The 14,021-nt window shown below is 37.8% G+C and overlaps 1 protein-coding gene across 1 annotated transcript in view; it reads left to right on the top strand.

Annotated features, from left to right (window-relative positions):
• Positions 1–77: 77 nt before the first annotated feature.
• Positions 78–14,021, top strand: part of PGM2 (phosphoglucomutase 2) — a 44,690-nt gene continuing 30,746 nt past the window's right edge. Inside the window, exon 1 of the mRNA XM_071743756.1 lies at positions 78–284. The gene's annotated coding sequence lies outside the window, so the exon portion shown is untranslated. The remainder of the gene's footprint in view (positions 285–14,021) is intronic.

Raw genomic sequence — 14,021 nt, 5'->3', positions numbered from 1 at the left:
GAAGCCGCCGGTCCGGGGCGGAGCTGCACCCTTGGGTCCCTCCCGCCGTGGGTTGGAGGGCGCCGGGTGGGCGTGAGAGGAAAGCAGCTGCCGAGTGGGTGCTCCGGGGGGGCTGGAAAGCCGGGGGAAGGATTTATTTATTCTTTTTTATACGCCTGTGAGAGTTTTAGGGACGTTCCCCCTCACCACCCCCTTCCTTAGAAGCAGTTTAATATTGCAGCTGTGAGACTCGGTTTTCTGAGCCCTCTTCCCAGCCCCCGCAGCTCGGGAAGCGCAGTGCTGAGGTAAGGTGGAGATATCGTGTCCCAGAGGATCTGGGGTAGGCTTGAGCTGGCAGCTTGCCCCGTTTCCAGGGACTGCAGGGTCTTGTGGAAGTGTCAAGCACCACTATGGCATTCGCAAGCGACCACAAACTTCATTGTGACTTGTGCTGTTCACAGGAACATTGCTCATGGGAGTCCTATTACCTCTTCCCCCCAAGAGGCCTCAAATTCATCCCTTCTATCCGTAGTTGTTCACAGCTGAACTCCAACCGAGGTTTACCCTCTGGTAAACCAACTCCCCTGCTTACACCTTGGCATGCTCTGTATTTCAGCGTCTGCAGCTGGGCTTCCCTACTGATGTGGTGTGAAAGTTCTATCAAGGCAGAAGCAATTATAATTTCTCTTTAGTTCTAAATATATTACTCTAAATTATTCTAATCTAAAGAATGTATTTATTTGCTTTTACTTCTTCTAAATACCTAAACAAAACACACATTTAATTTAAGAAACAGTATTGCCATAAAGACAGAAACATTCTTGAATTATTTTTTCATTCAATACCAGTGCTGTGTGCAGAAATACCTTTATCAGCCACTGACTAGAGCTATTCACAGGTAGGTTCAGTGCACCAGACCTTACTGTCTGGACAATTGGCCTACCTGGCATCTCCTCACAACCCTCCCTTCCAGCCTTCTTTTCTGGTAAGGAAAATGTGCATAAAATTATGTCCTCACAAATTGTACATCAGTGTCATTTGTGCACTTGGAAAATATAAAGCACTATGGAAATAAATTTTAACCTTTTTCCTCTTGTGCTTGAGTGTCAGTTCTATTTGTGGTACAAACTGTAGCAACCATTCTTTCTTTTTTTTTTTTTCACATTTAAAAAGATCAGGATTATTTAGTATCTAAGAACATGGACAAACAAAAAGTAAAAAAACAGTCTTTTATCCTTTTGGGCACAAGAGAAAAAGATCATTCCAGGGAATAAGCATTTTCTGAATCCAGTGCCAGAGTACTATTGATTGTTTAGATACTTGTTTACATTTACATTTTTAGCATCTATTAGTATCTCTTGGCTTTCCTTCACCCAAGCTGTATCAGCACTGTCTCTTAAGTTTTGATTTAATCTTTTATTGAGGGTTGGGCTCTGTGTCAGCTGCACTCAGTATCATAAGGGAGACAGACTCCGAGAGGGAGGGAATCCCTTTCTCTGGTTAAGCCTGGCACTGCAGTCCCCACCTCATAGGTAACTGCAAAATTCAGGAGGATTTTTCTAACTAAATCTGATTCCATGAAACAAACTCTCCAGAGGCAGGCTTTATTTTAGAGTCTCCCTCTGGCTTCAGAAAGACCCTACTGCTTTAAAAAAAGAAAAAAACACAAACTGTTCAATGATTAATTTGGGTTTACAATAGAAGCAATGTGTCAGCACAATTTCTGGGACAGTAATTTCCTTGCCCATCTTCACGCACTGCAAGAAACATCCCTGGGCACAGGAGAACTCTTAAACCAGCTTTGCCACTAGGAGGTCTATGAAACCACATGCCATCTTTTATAGAGTATAATAAACCTCATTCAAAACAACATAAACCATAAGGTGTCCATAACAGACTCAAAAACTAAGTTGCATTTAGGTTTAGTTGACCCAGTCTGACAGGTTTTTTCCTTAAGATTTATAAATTCTATCTTCAGTTTATCTCAAAACTAAACTTGATTGTCTTATTTTGTACTTTGTGCATGCCCTTTGATGAGCTTAGGTTTTGCCTATTTTTTGTGGGATTTTTTAATTTTTTTTTTTATGTATTTGTGCTTTTCCTTTGGATGTTATCATTACTGCTATGGAAATCTGGAAAATATATGCCTTTTCTGGACCCCTATAACTAAGAGGCAAGTAGGTTTTGCTTGGTATGGTATTTCTCTGTTATTTTAATTTCAGTTACACATTAACATATGTACTATTTAGAGGCTGTCCTATTACTTTATTTACCAAAATGTTTGTTCTGTTGTTTCGTTTTTGACTTTCTATGTTGGAAAACTTTTTCTGGATTTCATTTTTACTGGTAGGAATGTCAGGACAGGCCAGACAACTAGCTATCCTTATTGTAAATCCTATGGAGAGAAAAAAAATTGGCATCAGTACATAGTGGACAGAGAGCCATTGCTGTCACACCTGAAGCAACTTGATCTCAACCTTCAAAATAAAGCAAGCATTTGCTTTTGATACTGTAAATGTTATATCATCAGGCCTTTGTATATCATAAGGAGATGCTTTATGCTGAACTTGAAAATCTTTGATCAAGATGCTACAAATGATCAAGTTCCACGACTGATTATATATATAAAACCTCAACTGGATGTGTACACAAATATTTCAGCATAAAGCTGGCCAACACTGGCACTAATAAAGGCTGAACACATGTAATTCCCTTTGATATTAAAATGGTACAGAATTCCACACCATCTCCTTGTTCAATTTTATTTCTTACTAGAATTACTGTTAAGACGTGTGCTTCTTTGTTACCTAAGTGTTCTTCCTAAAGGAGTCCTTTGCATGTATAAGCTATAAAATCAAGGCAAGAATACTTCAAAAACATTTTAAAGCTGCATCCAAATACCAGCAGCATTTAAAGCAGTCATATACATCAAATGAGCACTCTCTGCTTATTTGAGAGCAGGTAAGACACCTGACAGTGGTTTACTTCGCAGATCAGATTGAGTGAAATAATAATGTAGAACTTCAGGAGCTGGGGTGATGAGGAAGAAAAAAACAATTTGACAAGTAAGATATTAGGTTCCTATAAAACTCTGATATAATTATTGATTTTCTGACATACTTTTTTTTTCTCATTATGCATTCATAAGCTCAATTCCTCATTCACAAACAGGCATTACAAATTTCTGTAGGACTGAGACCACCTCTTAGTATGCATACCTTCAATCTGAAGACTAGGAAATCTGTATTTGTTTATGGCAAATTATGTATTAAAAATAAAATATATTGATACAGACAGTAGAAAATACCTTGGTGTACTGGTTTTCATCGTGTGGTGTTTAGCTACCTACAGGAGATAAACCACAACTCTTGGAATCGATACCTCTAGCACAAAGCAACTATACACATCAAACCTCTAGCCAAGAAAAAAGAACATTCCCAGCAAACTAAAAGCTAAATGCCTCATTGTTATTTTCCCTTTTGCCCAGTGTGCAGCTGTTTCTGCTGATGAAAGTAAATGTATTTCTGAAAGTTACTGTCTTACTCAGAGAACTCTCTCAAGCCTAAAAAGGAGCTGCAAGGAAATCAATTCTCTAAAATTCTAAACTTTTTACTTGACAAATTGCCCATTTTTACAATACTTCAACCTGTCAGGTTGAGAAAATACCAATAAAGAAACCACACTATAAGAGCTCTTCCTCTCCTGTCTCATGACATTGCCCCTCAAGTGCAATAATCAGGTCACAGAACTTTCTAAGAGGGTTTTCAGTTTCATTTGTCACGGTTGTGGCTGTCACCTTTCAAGAAAATAGTTTAACCACTAGATTTTTGGTTTGGTCAGGGCTGTCTCCTCTTTGTTTGTGATGGGTTATAGTGATGGAAGAGTTGTTCCCTTGAAACAGACAACACAAAAAAAAAAAATGCAAACAAACTGAAGAGACTGAGGTTATAGACCCTATCCCAAAGACAGGGCCAGAACTTTACAATCATCTGTTGGAAGCAAGAAATGGAGCCTAGCACTTCCATCCAGGTGGCCAGCCCTTAACAGTAGGGAATAAAGAGAGAAGTGATGCAATTAGCTTTAATTCTTAAGACTGTTGTGGTTGCCATTATGTTTCCTGAGATTCCAGATCCTGTTGATATTCAGTAAGTGTTCCCTGAGAATCCCTGGCTGATAGAGTTCTCCTCAGGGGACTGAAAGAGAAGAATGTTGATGTTCTGGATTCTGACCAGGTTTAGGCATGATTTCTCATTAGCTGGTTCCTCAGCATTAAAAAAGATGTGCCTTCAAGGCCTGGGAAAATTAGAGGCTATGCTATGGCTCTTAGGAACCTCAGGTGCTTCCTAAGTTAATCAACAGGTTTGGGTTTCAAAGCAATATAAGGATTTGCACATTATTAAATCAGCTTCTTGAAACACAGGGGAAAGAGTGTCTTGATCAAATACCAAAGCAACTTTTGAGCGTGACAAGAGACCTACAGAAACATAAAGTCCATCCTGTGCTGAAAGGAGTTATGGAAGAACAGTGGGTTTGAATGTTGTGGAGAACCATATTGTGAATATACAATAGGGTGGCTTCCCTGTTGTCTGAGAGAGGCAGAAACTGAAGTAGCACTAAGTAGGCCAAGTCCCTACAGCTGGCAGCTTTTTCCTGGGTTTTATGCTGGCACGGTTGTTAAGGAATTTTTCACACAATAGTAAGTAAAAGTCAGCATGTAAATACTATATTGAGGTTTTATATTGCAATGCTTATTTGAAGTGAATTAAAAGCGGAAACAAAGGTTGACAGTAACTAAACCAAAATCCACTGGTTCCCATTCCCCATACATACATTCTCATGAATGAATCTGATGGAGTTTGAAGTTTTTGCTCCCAGGCAAATTCCTACCTGGGAGCTCAGCAGTTGTACTGGTGGATGGAAAACTAAGACAGCCCAGTGGTGGTGTGTGAGGTCACTAAGCATGAAGGAATTGGCTTCATTAATGTCCTTATTACATATGGCACATTCACAACTCTGCATGCCTAAAGCTATATGTGTACTATAAAAGGAAATTTAGGTGTATAAATATTCTATTAATCTTTTGATTCATCTCTATTAATTTTGGCAACATCTGTAAATGAAATTACCAAAATAACTGAGGAAGGTGTGCTTGGAAACCTGGAACCTCTTTTTGCTTCTGGCTGTGTAAAAGGGGGCAGAAAGTGCTTCTGAGCTGAGTCCCTCTACACCTACTGGCAAGGGCAGACTTGCAGTGTTTGTTGCATTGCAGATGTTTTCCAGTTCCCAGAGGCAGTAAGATCAGTACAAATTGAAAAACTTGGATATTCTGATTAACAAAACTCTTGATTTGTTTTATTCAGCCAGGTTGAAGATATTTTTTGTCCTAATCTTTTCTATCCCTGTTCTGTATCTATTTCTGTTCCTGTATTAGGAAAACAGTATAACTGAATGGTTAATTTATTTCAAGTGATTTTTAATGTTCAAAACTTCAGATAAGATTTGAAGTAAGTCTCCCTTGGTTCTGAGATTTGATCATCAATAGCAAACTTCCAGTCCTGTAATGGGATAGTAATACATATGTTTGAAAAGGAGAGTAACAAGATATTTTGTAAAGTATAAATACTAAACTAAACAAGCTTCCATATAATAGATAATTCAGGGATGACTTTGTCTGAATGCAAGAGATTCAGTAGAAATGGACTGCTTGGTCATTCCCATTTTTTGTCTTTTTTTGTAGACAAAAAATTTTTTTGTCTTTTTTTTTTTAGAGCTCCTAAAGCAGTCCTCTGTCTCCAGGGCTGTATGAGAGGTAGCAGTTAAATCCCTATAAGAAGTGATCAGTAATGGCAAGAATGGACTCATCAAAAAGTAGCTTTGTAGTGCATTTCTCCCTGATGATTTCATGAAAGTTTTTTTCTTTCTTTCTTTTGTAAAATGCATGAAGAGTCAATGTGAAACCAATCACATTTGGGGTTTTTTTTTTCCATTCTGATCTGACATGAGTAAAAGAGGTAGCCAAACAGCAGTAATTTGTACAGATTGTGACACATGCAGCTTTATTGTGGAACACACAAAAAATAACTTGATGAAGATTGTATTTGTAAGAAAAAGCAGGCTATGAGAATACAATGTTTGTTAGTAAGGAGATGCAGCATAAATATATCTGGTTGGCATTCACATCTCAAGATTTATGGTCCTGCCCTGTCCACAAACATTATGCTTAGCTGTTACACCAGCCACTTTTGAGGGTTTCTCAATCCTGAGCTCAGAAGCTGCTTTCTCAGTCCTTAGTCACATTTTTCAGAAAATGTAAAGTATAATTCTAGGAATTATGAACTTAATTTCCTGGAAGAAAAAAGGATTTACACCTCCAAGAGGCCTCTAGCAAAGGATTTAATTGCTTTGGTTATTACCTTAGAGGCTCACTTAATCATAAAAAGCCCTGCATTTGAGCATGCTGGAAGTGCTGGTGGAATAGCACATTGCTTCATAATAATACTGAGACTGGAAGTGCTAAAAGAAAACACAAGTCACACTACTGTGTTGAGAGTTCCTCATACATTTTAATAGGATGAAAATCTGGAAAGTGATCTGTTAGCCTGATATGGTAAAACTTACCATGTTGGGTGACCAAACTATTAGCTACCAAATTTAATCTCCTTCAGAATGAATATGTCATGTAGCTAAAAGCCTGGAGCCAAGTAAGTAACCACTAGATTACAATTAAATTGCTCATATGTAGAGGACAGCCCTTGTTTCCTCCAAGATTTCAGAAGCATATTTTGCTTTGTGCAAATGCAACTCTGCAAGTTGGCATGCAAGGACTTCGGTTTAAAATTCAGTCAAGAACAGATTTGTGAAGATAAAATTCAAATCTTGTTAGACCTGTTTATTTCCTGTGCTTTTTATACGAAACTCTTCAGATATGAAGCCACACACAGGCTGAAAAGCTGTAGGAAGGAGAGTAAAGATTTTATTTGAATTCCTGTCCATTGTATTCACAACAGTATTCTATAAATAAGTATAAGCCCTGGTAGGTCACTAACAATTTAAAGCCAGAGGGCACTTAAAAGCAGTTGTACACAAATGAAGTCAGAAAAATATAAAAACTGAAATACACTGAGATATTCAGTGGACGTCGGTGCACATATGCTTGTTAAATATAACATTCTAGGGATTATTTTGGGTCCCTTCTGGCAGAAAATGTTTGGGTTTTCCTAAAATAATACGACTGTTGGGAATTTCTGCAGCTCCTTATCTTGCCTTCTGTAAACCCAGCTTTGCAGTCATCTTCAGATCAAGGTAGCATCTTGCATTAACTCTTTTTCTCAGAAAGGTGCAGAATAGTTTCTTGACAAATGGTGAAATGAGGAACAGGTAGTGATATCATACCTGATTCTTGATGCACAAAGTTTTCATTGTACTGACAAGACCTTGTTGGATCACCTGCCTGGGTCTGTGGATCTGAAGCACAGAAGATTCAGGAGTTGATTTGGGTTTGAAGACTGAGAGTGAATCAAAGGATGGATGGGGGTAGGAGAGGCAGGAAAACTTCCCAATGGAAAGAGCAGCTTTCTCAAGCCAGTCAGAAAATAGTGAAATAGAAAATAGAAATAGACCCTGAATATAAGGTCTTATGAGATTTTTACAGATTTTTTCTTTTTCATATCAGGACAAAGCTGACATTGGAAGAATGATTAAGTATTAATATTTTTTTGGTTTAACACTCCATGATCAGTTAGTGTTTGAGGCAGCTTTAAAAAGGTAAAATGTGTAATACTGAGAAGTTCATTCCCCCCTCCTCACCCCTGATAAATATTATCTATAGACTATTCTTCTGTTTTGTTTGCTTTAGATTAATTAGAATTTTCACTGGAGGCAGAAAAAAGTGTAGCTGGAAAATAGCTTGTCCCAAAGGCCAGCAGGAGTGCTGAGAGTCACTGGGGGAAAAGGAGAAGGCTCAGCAACCAAAGTGAACTCTGGTACTGTTTTTTGAAGAGGATCTTGTGACATTAAGAAACATCTTGGTGCCTTAACTGAATGTCCTGAGCCAGGGCCTGCCCTTGTTACATGAAGACCCTTGTAGCTATCACCTATATTTCGAGTCACACTTTCAAAAACTGTAGTGCTTAACTTTGATACAAATTCTTCTTAAACAATACTTTTTTAACCAGAAGACAGCTTGTTGGTTTTTTTTTAAAGAAACAAGTAGGTTGTGTTCTCAAACAGTATTAGATAAAGGAGCTGCTCATTTTCTGTTTCGTTCAGAGCACATGGTCTTGTTAATTGTTCTGATTACTCTGCTGTATCACCTATCCTTGCCACAGGATTTGAGATAAATATCTTCTACAGGATTTTAATAGGTCTGGTAATTAAGTTAATATGAAAAACATCTTATAGTTGAATAGACTTTTGGTTAGAACATGCCCATACCTATCAAGTCTTAGAGACTTAGTTTCTCTTGGCTAGGGTGGTGAGTGAGGGAGGGAGGGCTGAATTTATTAAAATATATGATTCCAGGTTTTCCCAAACTCTTTATTAAATGCAGTCAAATTTGCTGAAGTGTAATGACATAGAAAACATACTGCAAAAGCCAGGATCAGGTTCACACGTTTGCAAAGGGAGGAGACATTTCTTAATCAAAAAGCCCAGTGTGTTAGCCTGCCTTCCAGATGTGGACAAATTGTTTAATTTCCTTCTCAATCTGTAATTATTTAAATCCATAGGTCCTGCTTTTTTAATCAGAGCCTTAAGTAAAGGATTATGGAGGCTGAGGTTGGCTGCTCTTCATCTCAGTTGTGGATGCTGTTTTCTTCATAGAACTGACCAAACCTTCAGAGGAGCAGAAACCAGACAGCAGTAATCCTGTGTCCTAATCACAAGCAAATGGAGTCATTGTCTTTCTTTCCTGCTACCTCAATGATTATTTGAAGATTTTTTTAATACTTAAACCAGTGTCTAAGTCTCAAAACCTTGCATAATTTGAAGATTCAACACCCTAGCAGAGTATGTAGTTTCACAATTCTGAGAGACTATAGCAAATGCTGAGCTACTGGGAAAGAAGAAACGAAACACCTCAATAGCTTAGCATTTGTTTCTCCTTACTAATAATTTCAAAGAAACACTCCAACTGTATGTTAAGTCACATGTTTCTGTTAAAGATTTCTAGCTTTTTATTTTCAGCAAAACACCAGCTTTGGTATAAGGCAAATAAGTTTCTTCCTGCCTGAGTATTTTTTAATGGCAATGGGGGTGGGAACAAAACCATACACGTAAAACTGTTTCATAACCAGTCTAGACTTGCAAAGCATTTTCTCATAATAGTGCAAATAATATTAGTACATTAGGATGAGAACAGACTTAAAAGGAATATTTTTAGTATGAATCACAACATACACCAAACACTAACCTGCAATGATTATATTCTTCATTGTCATTAGTGCTGTAACAATAATTCACCTTTTCTCAGGGAAGTCGTTGCTGAGAATTTTATCAGTGCCTAGATGTAAAGAATATATTATGTCTCTCTATAATATCTGTATGATTTATGATATTTATATATCTTATATATAATGTATCATATATTACAGAGAAATATTATAGCCTAAAATTGTGTTGGGTAAAAATCCTAGATTCTTAAATGACTTCACAAGAAACATACAAGCAGGATGGTACTAGATGCCATAAGTATGGTACTAGAGGGTTTTTTCCTAAGGATTCATTTGACCTTTATTCAGACACCTAAAGTAAACAGACAAATTATTCCAGAGATCACTCAAGAGTGTTAAGTCAACAAAAGGCCTTGTATCTCCAAATATTTGCTTCTGGTGATAGAACATTACAAATAGAAACCAAAATCAGAATTTCCACCTGACGTTTACAAAATATAACCTTGTCTCAGCTACTGAGGTCCTGTGGTAAAGGTAGGAAGATCCTGCTGAATATTTTCAAATTCCTTCAGCTCAAAATATTTTAACAGAAAAAAAGCAAAGGCATTTTTGGCCACTGCTGCTTGTCCATACACCACAGTAACAACGGAGTGCAAGCCCCATCAAAACACTGCTACTCTGTAAGGTCAGCTCCTTCACTTAATTCACCACAGCAAGGAACTCTGACCAGAACTGCTTTTCCCTTTAAAATATGAAATACCTTTTTTTGAAGGAAAAATCAAATTCTCAACAGTGAGGTAAATTCTGTTGAGACAAAACAACTATGAAGGTTGCAGGGGGCTTGGCTGCCAAAGGGAGACCATCCCTTGGGCAGCTCAGATTATCAACCAGATAATCTGGGATTATCTCAGATGCCATCGAAGTGTGATTTGCCATAGATTCACCTTTCTGGTTAAAAGCCCTTTACTCTGTATTTCATGCAATTTACAGTTGAAAAGCAGCTGAAGTGCAGCAAGAGAGTAAGCAATAGTTTGAATTACATTTTGCCATTTGGAACAAATTCCATAGATACATTTTGCTGTTTCTTGTTGGTCCACTGATAGTATCAGAGAGGGAAAAAGTAGAGATGTGATCAGAGTAACAGGAAGGGAAGCAAGAGCTGATTAATAGGCACACTGCCAGTTGTCATCACTGGTAAAGCTGCCGTGGAAACACAACATTCTGGTGTTTGAGGGAACCCATGAGAATGGATGACAGCAAAACTTGGGAACTACTGAGTGAAATCAGTGCATTTCTGAAGCAGGACATTCTCCTGACTGACTAAAATACTGACTCCATGTTTGTCTCATCATAAAATCACCAGCTGGGTCAGGTCATGACTTTTGTTCTGACTCTTGCAGAGGACATCTGACATACACTTTCTAGTCACAAAATCCACAGCTGCTTCCTAAGGAAGGCAGCACATAAATAACGGTAGGTATCAAGATCAGTTCAGCTGAACATTGCAGAGCAAGGAGCTCTGCTCCTTAAAATAGGAACACGGATCCATTTCAGCAGCTGAAAAGGTTACTGGCTCCAATATAGCCATGCCAGGAGCTTGTGGTTTCATCAGCCGAGGAAACATTTTGGCAAGTGATCCTTGGCTGTCATGCAGATAGCTGTTTACAAGCCTTTTCAAGCAGGGGATAATAGTGTTTTCAGGTGAACATAGGGTGGTGAACTTGGTGGGAAAGGGATTACTTATACTCCTTTGTGCCTTCTTGGAGTTTTTCCTCCTGTTGTACAGATAAGTAAAGTTATGTTGCTAACTCTTTCTGTTCTTCAAAGCACTGGAAAACTGCCCTATTGGCACCTGGGATTTTGTCTTGCTCACTCCTGTCTTCCAAACTTTATTCTGTTTTCTGACTTTTGTAGATTTGTATTTGTCTAGTCAAATGGCTTTGCCTGTGAATATCCCAAATAATGATGGAGAGGGTTTTTTTGTTTGATTGTTTTTCCTGTGGTCAATGCATCTTCCTTTCTTTGACAGTTAACATTTCTCCATGTGTGTAACAGTGATGCTGACACTGTATTTGCTGCTGGCTGACCTGCACCAAACTTGTAAAGTCATCACAGCAACCCAGAAGGATCCTAAATATCTCACAAGTCTTACAGTACATCTGAAATGGAAATCGGGGCTCACTGTTTCTCTGGGGAGCTTCTGTAAGTTAAAAATCAGTCACATTATTGGAACTTAGCTGGTAAACCTTAGGTCAGGGAAGTGCAGCCAATATAAGGCAAAATTTAATCTTTAATTACCTTCTGAGTCAAAGAAGTCAAACATTTCATGTTTGAAAGCCTCCTTATATCATCCACCACCACCATGCAAAATTAGTTAACTGTCATTGTAATTCTTACAGCACTTCAAATACAGCTACTTTGCTATCTTCAATATTGGCATTAGGTTCCCATGAGAATAAACTTGTATGCCAAAAGAAGCAGAGGTGACACATTAAATTAGCTTGACTACAGTTCCAGTTAAAATTTTACTGTAATGGGTAAACAACAAAATTATGATATTTCAGGCATCTTCAGAAGTGTGGTGGCTGACAGCTAATGTAAGGTTGAATTTTCTCTTAAAAGTAAATTGCCAAGAAAAGGGAACAATGAAGAAAAATCTTCACCTCTATGTCAGAAAAACATAATTAAAAAGTGTTACACTAGTTCTTTTTTTTCAGTACATAAAAGTGTTAATGGGAGAAGTGAAACAATGGTGTTCTTCTCATTATTCCCTTATTTTGTATAAGTTTTTCTGCTTCTGCGAATGGAGAGAGCCAATGTTTTTTTTAGTGACAGAAAGTAAATTTGAGGAACGGCATCAGTTTTAAATTGCTTTAAATGTGGTTTCTAGCTTATTCTCTAAATCTATGAGATTTTTAAATGATATTTTTTCATGAAACAGGTAGTAATTTAAGGAACTCTCTTAAGTTAATCCATGGTAGTGTAGGATTTCCATAACCAAGTGCTCAGAACTAGGTGAACATTTTTTCTGCAATATGGGGGAGGGGCTTTGCCTTTCTTTTAAAAAAAAAGGTTTTGGTAACTTATGAAATTTTTTCCTAAAGATTTGTTTCCAAAGAAAAATGCTCCTTGTCCTACTTATATTTTTCAGTGAAGTTCCTAAGGCTATTACGAAGACTGCTTATGAAAGACTTTTATAGTAGCTACGATGATGCAATTTTTATGAAATGAGCAATATGATAATCTGCAATTTTATATTGGAATTTCAAATTGCTCAGAAGTCTTGGAAGTTGACACTATTTACCACTTGGAGTACTGTAGATGAAACTAGTGCATAGTGATGACTCTTTTCAATATATCTATGATCTAAGTTATTACAAAATGCTCGGGGTGCTGCAAACTTAACTATGCTCCTTGTCTGTCCTGTCCTACAGCATGTTATGAAAAAGCACTACACCTTTGTAATGAACAGTAATTATTTTTTTCTCTCTTCTCTACTGTGTTGTCCTATCTACAGACTCGTGGTGTGTTACATTTATTGTTGGTAACAAGGAAGTGCCTTCCTATTACCACTGCACCAAAATACTTTCCCTGGGAAAGGGGAGAAGCAGGGTGCAGCCTGCAGTTTTACAATGAAATAACATAAAAAATGGAAAAAAAGTGAGGAAGTAATGATAATAATAGTAATTACAAGGTGTTTTTGCTGAAACTATGACTACACCACTTCCCTGGGCAGTCTGTTCCAGTGCCTGACAACTCTTTCAGGCACATGATCTGACAGATAAAGCAAGTCTTTAAACAGAAAAGTCTTATTTCATCTTTAAAGCTTGTGATTGACACTGAATTGCTTGAGAATACTTTATTGGTGTTTTTGTCAGGAAGACTTTGTTTCAGCAAGTATTTACAGCTATAGAGGAAATTGTAATTTCTGCTACAATAATTTTGTATTACAGTACACCAGCAGTATGTAAAGTAATGGTAGACTACTGTAATACAGATTTCAAAATGTAGTGTTAAAACTTAATCATTCAATATAGTCCTTTCAATCAGCTGGCAACAGAAACTTTGTTCTCCCTCTTCATCATCAGTGTACAGTACCAACAGTGCATTCCCCAGAGAGGGTTAATCCAAGGGGTAATCAGATTTCGGGGCTTCATGTCAAGAGACTGAACAAGCTGCAGAGCCACCAAGCCACCCTGGCATCTTTGCTGACCACAGGTGTGGCAGTAAAAGCCTCCTCAAGCAGAGCTGTCTTGGGTTCCCTGGGGTTTGTCTGTGGGGAAATGAAAGTTTTGAATTTGTGCCCATAAGTGTAAACTGTGTAATACTTGGGGTTTATGTTACTTAATACTGTGATTCTGTCTTTTCCCTTTTCTAACGTTTCCCATGTTTTAGAATAATACATCAGGTAAATGGAAAGCTAATGCTGCTAGAGACCCAGGCACGTATTCTAAGAATAAAGCTGATTTTAACAGAACTAGAAATGGAAAGGCGGTCCTTTAAAATTGGTAATAACACCAATTTAAGCTTTGCAGAGATTGTACTGAAGGGTTACCACAGTGCTGGTTTTGTACCGTATCATATTTTCCTAAGGCTTCTCCTTTTCCAGTTACCCAGCTCTACCTGCAAGTACATTTTTTGTGTAAGCAGTGT

This window comes from Heliangelus exortis, chromosome 4 (assembly GCF_036169615.1).
Source record: "Heliangelus exortis chromosome 4, bHelExo1.hap1, whole genome shotgun sequence".
Taxonomy (NCBI): domain Eukaryota; kingdom Metazoa; phylum Chordata; class Aves; order Apodiformes; family Trochilidae; genus Heliangelus; species Heliangelus exortis.
Note: the sequence above shows the minus strand (reverse complement) of the source record. Positions and strands in the feature narration are given on the sequence as shown.